The 9,533-nt window shown below is 39.6% G+C and overlaps 1 pseudogene; it reads left to right on the forward strand.

Moving 5' to 3' along the window:
- Nucleotides 1–4,861: 4,861 nt before the first annotated feature.
- Nucleotides 4,862–5,616, forward strand: LOC132234255 (COMM domain-containing protein 1-like; annotated as a pseudogene).
- The last annotated feature ends 3,917 nt before the right edge of the window (nucleotides 5,617–9,533 follow it).

The raw sequence follows: 9,533 nt of genomic DNA on the forward strand, positions 1-9,533 counted from the left end.
ATCAGTTTCAGAAAGCAAATCAAGATTTGCTAGGTATGCCCTAGCCGTATAGCTCAGTTGGGTAGAGCATCCCAGTACACCAAGGTTGTGGGTTCGATCCCCATCAGGGCACATACAAGAATCAACTAATGACTGTTTTAAAAAAGCGGAGCAACAAATTGATTTTTCTCTCTACCCCTATCTCTCTCTTCCTCTCTTTCTAAATCTATAAATAAATTAAGGATTAAAAAAAAAAAACAGACTTGCTGGGTAATGTTTCTGAAATTTCTTTCCATTGATTATTCCTTATAATTACAGATAATTTTTTATTTCCTGATTCTTTTTTTTAAGAAGAATATCACTTGAGTTTTTTACATATAGCTTTATGAAAAGATAACAGAAACTCAAGGAGAAGAAAATGGGAACCAGCAGGAGGCTCCTAGATAGTACATTTTCACTACAGAACTACAGGCAGTTTCATAAGAAAATAAAAAAGATAAATCGAGAATTTACCCTTAATCATGTGGCATTTATTCTGCTTTATAAATGTTTATTTTAACCGCCAAGTACACTGAACAATTAACAATGAACTTAAACCCATAACGAAACATTCAGTGACACATGCAACCTAAAATAAAATTATTTCTAATTTTAGCAGTGGCATTAATCTCCTTGCATTTAAATTTTTTAAATTTTATGCTGTAGGAAATAAATTTTAGCTGCTCTTTGTGAGATATGTAATAAGGAAAATTGCCACATTGATTGCTTTGCCTTTTCTTAAATGAATATGTAAAGCACTTGTTAAGCTGTGCTGAAATAAATAAGCTTGCTTAAAAAAAAAATGAAAGAAAGAAAGAAACGCATCAACCTAGTCAAAGCAGTCAGCAGATTCCGGTAAGTGCTTTAAAACTCACTTAGATAACTATTATCTTTTCTTTTTCTTTTTTTGAAAATATATTTTATTGATTTTTTACAGAGAGGAAGGGAGAGAGATAGAGAGTTAGAAACATCGATGAGAGAGAAACATCGATCAGCTGCCTCCTGCACATCTCCTACTGGGGATGTGCCCGCAACCAAGGTACATGCCCTTGACCGGAATCGAACCTGGGACCTTTCAGTCCGCAGGCCGACGCTCTATCCACTGAGCCAAACCGGTTTTGGCTATTATCTTTTCTTTAAGAAATATTTTGCAAATTGAGAGGGCCTAAATGAAAATGTACTTTAACAGTTTAGACCATTAGTGGGCAAACTGCGGCTCACGAGCCACATGCGGCTCTTGGGCCCCTTGAGTGTGACCACGAAGTTTCAATTGCACTGTACATGCGTGCCTGCACGTGGTATTTTGTGGAAGAGCCAAACTCACCGCTGTTTGCTGACCACTGGTTTAGACTTTCAATCAGGTAAATGATACTGTATTAATTTGTATCAGTTCACAGTTTAGAATTTTATGCACAATTTTGTTGTTTGTTTAACATAGTAAAACATGTGACATTCATTCAGATATTTGTTTTTCATACAATAACAACATGAGGAGTCTGTTTTCAGAGAACTATTGCTTTCCTATTTATCTGTAGATAGTAAACTCTTTTAGGTCCCAGTAGAGTGAAATAAGTTTCACTAATTCTGAACTAATTTTCAACCATTGCTTTGTTCTTCTCACATAAAACATTTGCCATCACCAGCTTATTGGAATAATAACCTAACAGTAAGCAAAAGTTCTGAGTCTCTGTCTCTTTCATCTTTTATGAGAACATAAGGTAAACATAAAGGAAAATTCAATATTTCTTTGTCAAATAAGGTTAAAATATAGACTAGATCTTAAGACTGTGTATTGCAAGTCTCGTAACATTAGCCTCTAAGCCAGTAGTACTCTAAGACTCAGATAAATCATCCTCAATATCCCATATATATGAATGAAAGAATTTGCCTTTTCATGTCAATATTTCTCTCCAATGTATACATTAATTATTACTCTTTCATTTTTTAATTTGCATGATTACAGGATATAAACTCTTTACACATAAAGAACCCAACACATAATGTTGATTTGACATTATCAATGTTTTTTTTGTTTCTCCTTCTACTGCTATGCTTAATAGCTACATCTACCATTTCTCACAAATGTATTGTTATGTGTATTAAGTTCACAATTTCACTTTTAGTAGGGACTCATTTAAAAGTAAATGCCATAAGAAAATTAGACACAACTCGTATTTTTTAAACAGAATATTTCTGCCATGTAAAGAAACTGGGCAGATGATGTGTAATATATAGTGAGATAGGAAAATTTTGTTGCCTGCAATGACACCAAGGAGATAAATGACAGTATTACCAATGAGCATCCGTAGTGGTGGTAATCTGTGCCAATCCTCCCTTCAATCAATAAAACGTGTTTGATTGAAGGGTTTTTTTCCCCCCTCAGGGAAGCCTAAACAGTTACTTCACTAATGATCCCAATTTCGACCAGTGACCCAGAAATGAAACACTACATTTCACAAAACTCTTGGAGTGCACTATAAACAAGACTTACAAAATGTCATGTCCTTGAAAACATGAAATCTAACATGCTGGTATGTGTCTTATACTCAGAATAGGGCTCAGAAAGGAATTGTTTAATGGGCCACAGAAGGAGGCTAGGTCTATTATTAAAAAGAAACTCCCTTATAAGTAAAACAATAGAAAATCTGAAATGTGAAGTTTCTGTAGTACAAGATTGGCCACTCAATTCCTTTCATAACCTGGTGGTGCCATTTCAAGATTATTTATAGCTCTGAGGAGACTAGATAGTTTTTGAAAGGTGTTGATCTGGGAAATCCTAGAGAGTCCAGGTTTGTTCACATATAAAAAGTATTAAATATAATTTAGCACTAGCTGATTGCCTGATTTAAAAAATTTCAAATGATAATTATGATGACCCATTTCTTAAGAAAACAATTTTGCTTGACAATTTATATCTTGAAATGTACTGTTTTTTATCCTCATAGCCAAAGAGAAACACAAATTTAAACCTAACAAATATTCTATTTCATTATACTATATATGAAAATGATGTTGATATTATTTATTCTTTATCATTTATATGTTTTTGAGGAATGTCTTTCATCATATATGATTTTCAAGTATTTCATTGCATTCATGTTTTGCCTCCTCGTTCTCTTAACAGTATTTTTTTAAGTCCAATTTGTCAGTTTTTTCTGTTATGGATTTTGCGTTTGATATTTTAATCTAAGTAATATTTGCTTAAACCAAAGTCACAAAGGGTTTAGTCCTATATTTTACTCTGTAAGTTTTATAATTTTTCATTTACCATTTGGGTCTTTGGCACAATTTGACTTAAAGTTTAAACATGATGTGCTTCATATGAAGGTTCATTTTTTTGCATATGGATATCCAGTTGGTATTGCACCATTTGCTGAAAAACTTCACTGTATGCATTGAATTGCATTTGCACATTTGCTGGCAAACAATGGATGATCTCTGTGTAGGTCTATTTCTGGATTCTTTATTTAGTTTTCTTATCTATATATCTATACTTGTGCCTGTACCAGCTGTCAGCAAATTATTTCTATAAAAGGTCAAATAGTAAATATATTAGACATGTTTCTTTTATTTAATTTTAGTAAATTTAACTTTATATTTACATAACCAAATAGGACCAGTGTCTACCATATTTGACTGAGCAAGTGTAAAAGGAGGTAGACATCTTATTTATATCAGTATTGGATAACTCAAGGGTGCATACTGTAATCACTATACTAGGGGATTAAAAAAGGAAAAAGGTTTAATTACTAAGCTTATTAGGTATAAAGATAGAATGATAAAAATATTCATTTAATCTCAAAGAAATGAAGTAAAAAAAGAATAAAAATCAAATATTTAAACATAACTAAAGGAAAAGCATGAAAAGCTATACTATAGAAACACACAAGCAAAGCTGACTTAACTATATCATTAAAAACATAGTTTTTAATGTAAAAAACTCTACTAAAGATCAGGGGTCCTCAAACTTTTTAAAGAGGGGGCCAGTTCACTGTCCCTCAGACTGTTGGAGGGCCAGACTATAGTTTAAAAAAAAATTATGAACAAATTCCTATGCACACTGCACATATTTTATTTTGAAGTAAAAGGCTCTCCTAACTTCAAAAAAAAAAAAAAGGCCCTACTAACTGCAAAATGAAATAAAAAAATAGACCTCCTAACGTTAAAAAAAATATAAATCCTAACTTGTTCTTACCTTGGTCCTCAGGCAGCAGCAGGCTCTGCACAGGCAAGCTCGTGACTTGTCCGGTCACACCCGAGACTGAGAGGAGTCGAGAGACAGAGAGAAGGAGGGGAGTCAGTTAGTGCGGCGCACATTCCACACATGTGCACTGTGGGCCCAGGACGAGTTGGCTGCTAAGCAACAGGCAGCGGCGGCAAAAACACCCGGCGGGCCGGATAAATGTTTTCGGGGGGGCCGCATGTGGCCCGCGGGCCGTAGTTTGAGGACCCCTGCTATAGATGAAGAGGATTTTTGCAATGTTAAAGGTTTCAATCTGTGACAACATCATAACAATTTTACTTTTATATACCCTAAAATATAAAAAGTAAAACTGGACAAAACTAAAATCAAAAGTAGATCATTTGACAATCATATTGCAAGATTTTAACAAACATCTGTCAATAACAAATAATATATATATAATAACATGTAATAATATGATAGATATAATATTGTTTTATAGATACATATATATATATATATATATAATTATATTTAAAATATGAATATAATTTACAATAGCCAAACCCAGGAAAATGACATGTTTTTAAGGTTTTTTTAAAAAGCAAATCTAAACTATCGTGTTAAAAAGAATAAATTTTTTTAAGGAGAGAACGGACTATGGCAGGCGAGCAGGAGAGTTGCAAGTCCCTGAGCGGGCTGCTGAGCAGCCTGGCCCAGAAAGATTTCCACGGGCACCTGGGCATTCCTGAGGAGCTGCTGAGGAGCCAGCTCTACCAGGAGGTGCCACCCAAGGAGTTCCAGCCTTTTCTGGTGAAGATGAGGGGGATTCTTAAGTCTGTTGCATCTGCAGACATGGATTTCAACCAGCTGGAAGCATTCTTGACTGCTCAAACCAAAAAGCAAGGAGGGATCACATCTGATCAAGCTGCTATCATCTCTAAATTCTGGAAGAGTCATAAGACAAAGATCTGAGAGAGCCTGAGGAACCAGAGCTGCTGGGACAGTGGGCTTCAGGGCCTAAACTGGAGAGTTGATGGCAAATCACAGTCGCACTCAGCTCAGATACACACCCCTGTTGCTATAATAGAGCTGGACAGGAATCTGAATTTCTGTGTTTGGAATTTGATAAGGCCAAGATCAACCAAGTTCTGAAGAAGCTCTCAGAGGCAGAAGGCAGTATCAGCACACCGACACAGCCAGCCTGGCTGAAAATGCACTTGTTGAAGCCAAGGTGTTCATGATCTGTTTTGTTTTCTTTAAATATTATTCACCCATTAGTATTAAATCCTCAAATTCAAATTTGCCTGCCTCTGCTTACTGGGACTTCTTTTTTCCCTTTAATCTTATAGTTGTTCTACTGCAAAGGCTCTTATACTTCAGCATGTAGAGGTACTTGTAACAGCATTTTTTTTTTTAAAGGAGGTGTCCAGAACCCTATCCCCAGAGACTTGGATTCAGGTTGGCTGGAGTCAACTTTAGAAACTCATACTATGGTGGTTTGCTCCTGAGTAGGATTTTAGGAATATATACATGATAAATTATACAAGAATTAGAAAACATTTTATGCAAACAAATACAAGGCTGACCAAATACTATGTATCTTGAGCTGAGGCCTAGAGGAGATTTGCTGACCCTTGACAGTAAAACCAGAGATGCTTCTGGAACTGACTCAGGTATTTGAGTTAGTTCTACCCAAATCTGGGGGATCTGGTTTGATCTGAGCTACTGAGAAACATGGGGTTTTTTAGAAGCTAGAAATAAACTGATCTCATCACAAAGGGACTCCCTCACCTCAAGTCAGGACTGTGGGAAGAGAAAAATGTCTCTGGAGGTGATGTGAGGTTCTTTACCTCAGAAAATGTTACTTGAGTCATCAAATAAAACCTCTTTAAGAAAATATCTGCAGCCCAGCCAATATGGCTCAGTGGTTGAGCATCGGCCCATGTACCAAGAGGTCACTGGTTTGATTCCCAGTCAGGACACATGCCCGGGTTGTGGGCTCGTTCCCCAGTAGGAGGCATGCAGGAGGCAGCCAATCAATGTTTCTCTCTCAGTGATGCTGCTTCTATCTCTCTCTCCCTCTCCATTCTCTCTCTAAAATCAATAAAAACATATTTAAAAAAAAAAGGAGAGAGGGTGGTTGGTTGAGGACAGAAAGTAGTCCTCTTATATACCAAAAATAAATGTGTAAGGTCTTGACCTGGGCAGTGATTATATGGACATTCTCTTTGAGGTCCTTTATTGGGCTGTATATTTATGTTTGCCTACTTTCTTTCAGTCTGTGTTTTATTTCAGTATTTGATAAATCATGATGAAAGGAGACTGGACTTAGGGTGGTAAACACACTACAATATACAGATGATGTATTATAGAACTGTATACCTAAAACATATATAATCTTATTAACCAATGTCACCCCAATAAATTCAATAAAAAATTTAAAAAATAAACAAAAAAATGAGAAATTGTACTTTTGCAGATGACATAATTTTTTTAAAATATAAATCCCTGGCAGAGAAACAAGATGGCGGCATAAAGCATAAACCGGTACGTGCCTCCTCCCACAACAACATTAAAATTACAACTATAAGACAAAGCAGCTATCATCCAGAACCATGGGAAAGCTGGTCGAGTGGAACTTCTACAACTAGAAGGAAAGGAAAAAGAGCATTGAGACCGGGTAGGAGGTGCAGAGGCGCCAAGAACAGAGCTACGGAGGCGCATGTGAACCAGGCTGCATCTGGGTGCGCGGCAGAAGGGGATACAAGCTCTTGAATGCACTGAACTCATTTACAGCGAGCCTCTGGGGTCCCAGACTCCTACAAGGAGAAACTGGACAGTCTTGCAGCAGGTCGGAAAGTGAAGGTGGCTTTCTCGCAGTGCTGCTCACAGGGATCATTGTTGCTGTGGGGGCATGGGACTCAGGGACGCGGAGGGACTGGGGCATGCAGAGGCACGGAGTTGCACGGAGTCTCCCAGAGTCAGGGAGGCTCTGATGACAGCCATTGCTGTTTTCTCTGCCCTGTTGATTCTCTGGGACCCCGCCCTACTCAATTTACATACCATTGCAAGCTGTGCTCAGTGGTGCAAAGGAACCACCTGCGCTTTTGCAGTCTAACCTAACAAACTGCAGCTGGGTCAGCGAGCTCCAAAATTTCCAAACCCAAAACAAAGAGGAGAAATTTGCTGATATTGCTGTAGCTCCTGCTGGGTGGACACACACAGTGGTTGACTTGGAGATCCAGGAGCCAGAGTACCCCTGGCCAAATACCAGATTTCAACTCCTCACACCCATAAGGGAGAAAACTCAAGAAGCAGACTCAGTGAGCACCAAAGCCCCACTGAAGCAAGCCCTACCCCATAAGGATGTATCCAGCACAGCAGTTCTTCCACTGTAGACACAGAGGGTCCTCGCAGTCAGCCCAAAATGCAGAGACAAAGAAACATATCACAAATGAAAGATATGGGGGAGAGCAAACTAATGGAGGACATAGAGTTCAAAACCACAGTTATAAGGCTACTCAAGAACCTTCTACGAACCTCTGAGGAACTTAGTGAGACCTTCAAGGAGCTTAATGAGAATACCAAAAAAATGGAAAAGGACCAGTCAGAAATTAAACATACATTGACTGAAATTAAAAATATTATACAGAGATTCAACAGCAGACTAGAGGATCCCAAGAATGAAGTCAAAGATTTGAATTACGAAGAAGCAAAAAACACCCATCCAGAAAAGCAAAAGAAAAAAGAATCCAAAAATATGAAGACAGTGTAAGGAGCCTCTGGGACAACTTGAAACATACCAACATCCGAATTATCGGGGTGCCAGAAGAAGAGAGAGAGCAAGATACTGAAAGCCTATTAGAAGAAATCATGACAGAAAACTTCCTCTAACTGTTGAAAGAAATAGGCTTACAAGTCCAGGAAGTGAAGAGAACCCCAAATAAGAGGAATCCAAAGAGGACCACACTAATTAAGACACATCATAATTAAAATGCCAAGGACTAAAGATAAAGAGAGACTCTTAAAAGCAGCAAGAGAAAAACAGTTAGTTACCTACAAGGGAGTACCAATACAACTGTCAGCTGATTTCTCAACAGAAACCATGCAGGCCAGAAGGGAGTGGCAAGAAATATTCAAAGTGATGAACAGCAAGAACCTACAACCAAGATTATTATGCCCAGCAAAACTATCATGCAGAATTGAAGGTCAGATAAAGACCTTCACAGACAAGAAAAAGCTAAAGGAGTTCATCACCACCAAACCAGGATTATATGAAATGCTGAAGAATATTCTTTAAGAAGAGGAGGAAGAAGAAAAAGGTAAAGATAAAAATTATGAACAACAAAGTGGCAACAAATAAATATCTATCAACAAGTGAACCTAAAAATTAAGTCAGAATAAACTGGTGAATATAATAGAAGCAGGGGCATAGAAAGGGAGTGGACTGACAATTCTTGTGGGGAAGGAGGTGTGGGAGTGTGGGAAGAGACTGGACAAAAATCTTACACCTATGGATGAAGACAGTGGCAGGGTGTAAGGGCATGGGGTGGGATGGGAACCAGGTGGAGGGAGATATGGGGGGAAAAAAGAGGAACATCTGTAATAATCTGAACAATAAAGATTTATTAACAATATATATATATACTAGGGGCCCGGTGCAAGAAATTCATGCACTGGATGTGTGTGTGGGGGGGGGGGGAGTGTCCCTCAGCCCAGCCTGCCCCCTCTCACATACTGGGAGCCCTCAGGCATTGACCCCCATCACCCTCCAATCACAGGATCGGCCCCTTGCCCAGGCCTGACGCCTCTGACAGAGGCGTCAGGCCTGGGCAGGGGACCCTCATTTCCCCCCATCACTGGTTCTGCCCCCAGCCCAGGCCTGATACCTCAGCCAGAGGCATAGACCCCCATCACCCTCTGATCACCTGATCGGCCCCTTGCCCAGGCCTGACGCCTCCACCAGAGGTGTCAGGCTTGGACAGGGGACCCCCATCTCCCCCCGATCACTGGCTCTGGCCCCCGCCCAGGCCTGAGGCCTCTGGCCCAGGAATCATGCCTGGGCAGGGGACCCCCACCTCCCTCTGATCGCTTGCTCCACCCCCCGCCCAAGCCTGACGCCTCTGACCCAGGCTTCAGGCCTGGGCAAGGGGACCATCATATCCCCCCAATCCCTGGCTCCGCCCCCCGCCCAGGCCTGATGCCTCAGCCAGAGGAGTTGACCCTCATCACCCTCCAATCACCAATCACGGGATCGGCCCCTTGACCAGGCCTGAGGCCTCCGGCAGAGGTGTCAGGCCTGGGCAGGGGACCCCCAGCTCCCCGCCGT

Source organism: Myotis daubentonii, chromosome 5 (assembly GCF_963259705.1).
Source record: "Myotis daubentonii chromosome 5, mMyoDau2.1, whole genome shotgun sequence".
Classification (NCBI taxonomy): Eukaryota; Metazoa; Chordata; class Mammalia; order Chiroptera; family Vespertilionidae; genus Myotis; species Myotis daubentonii.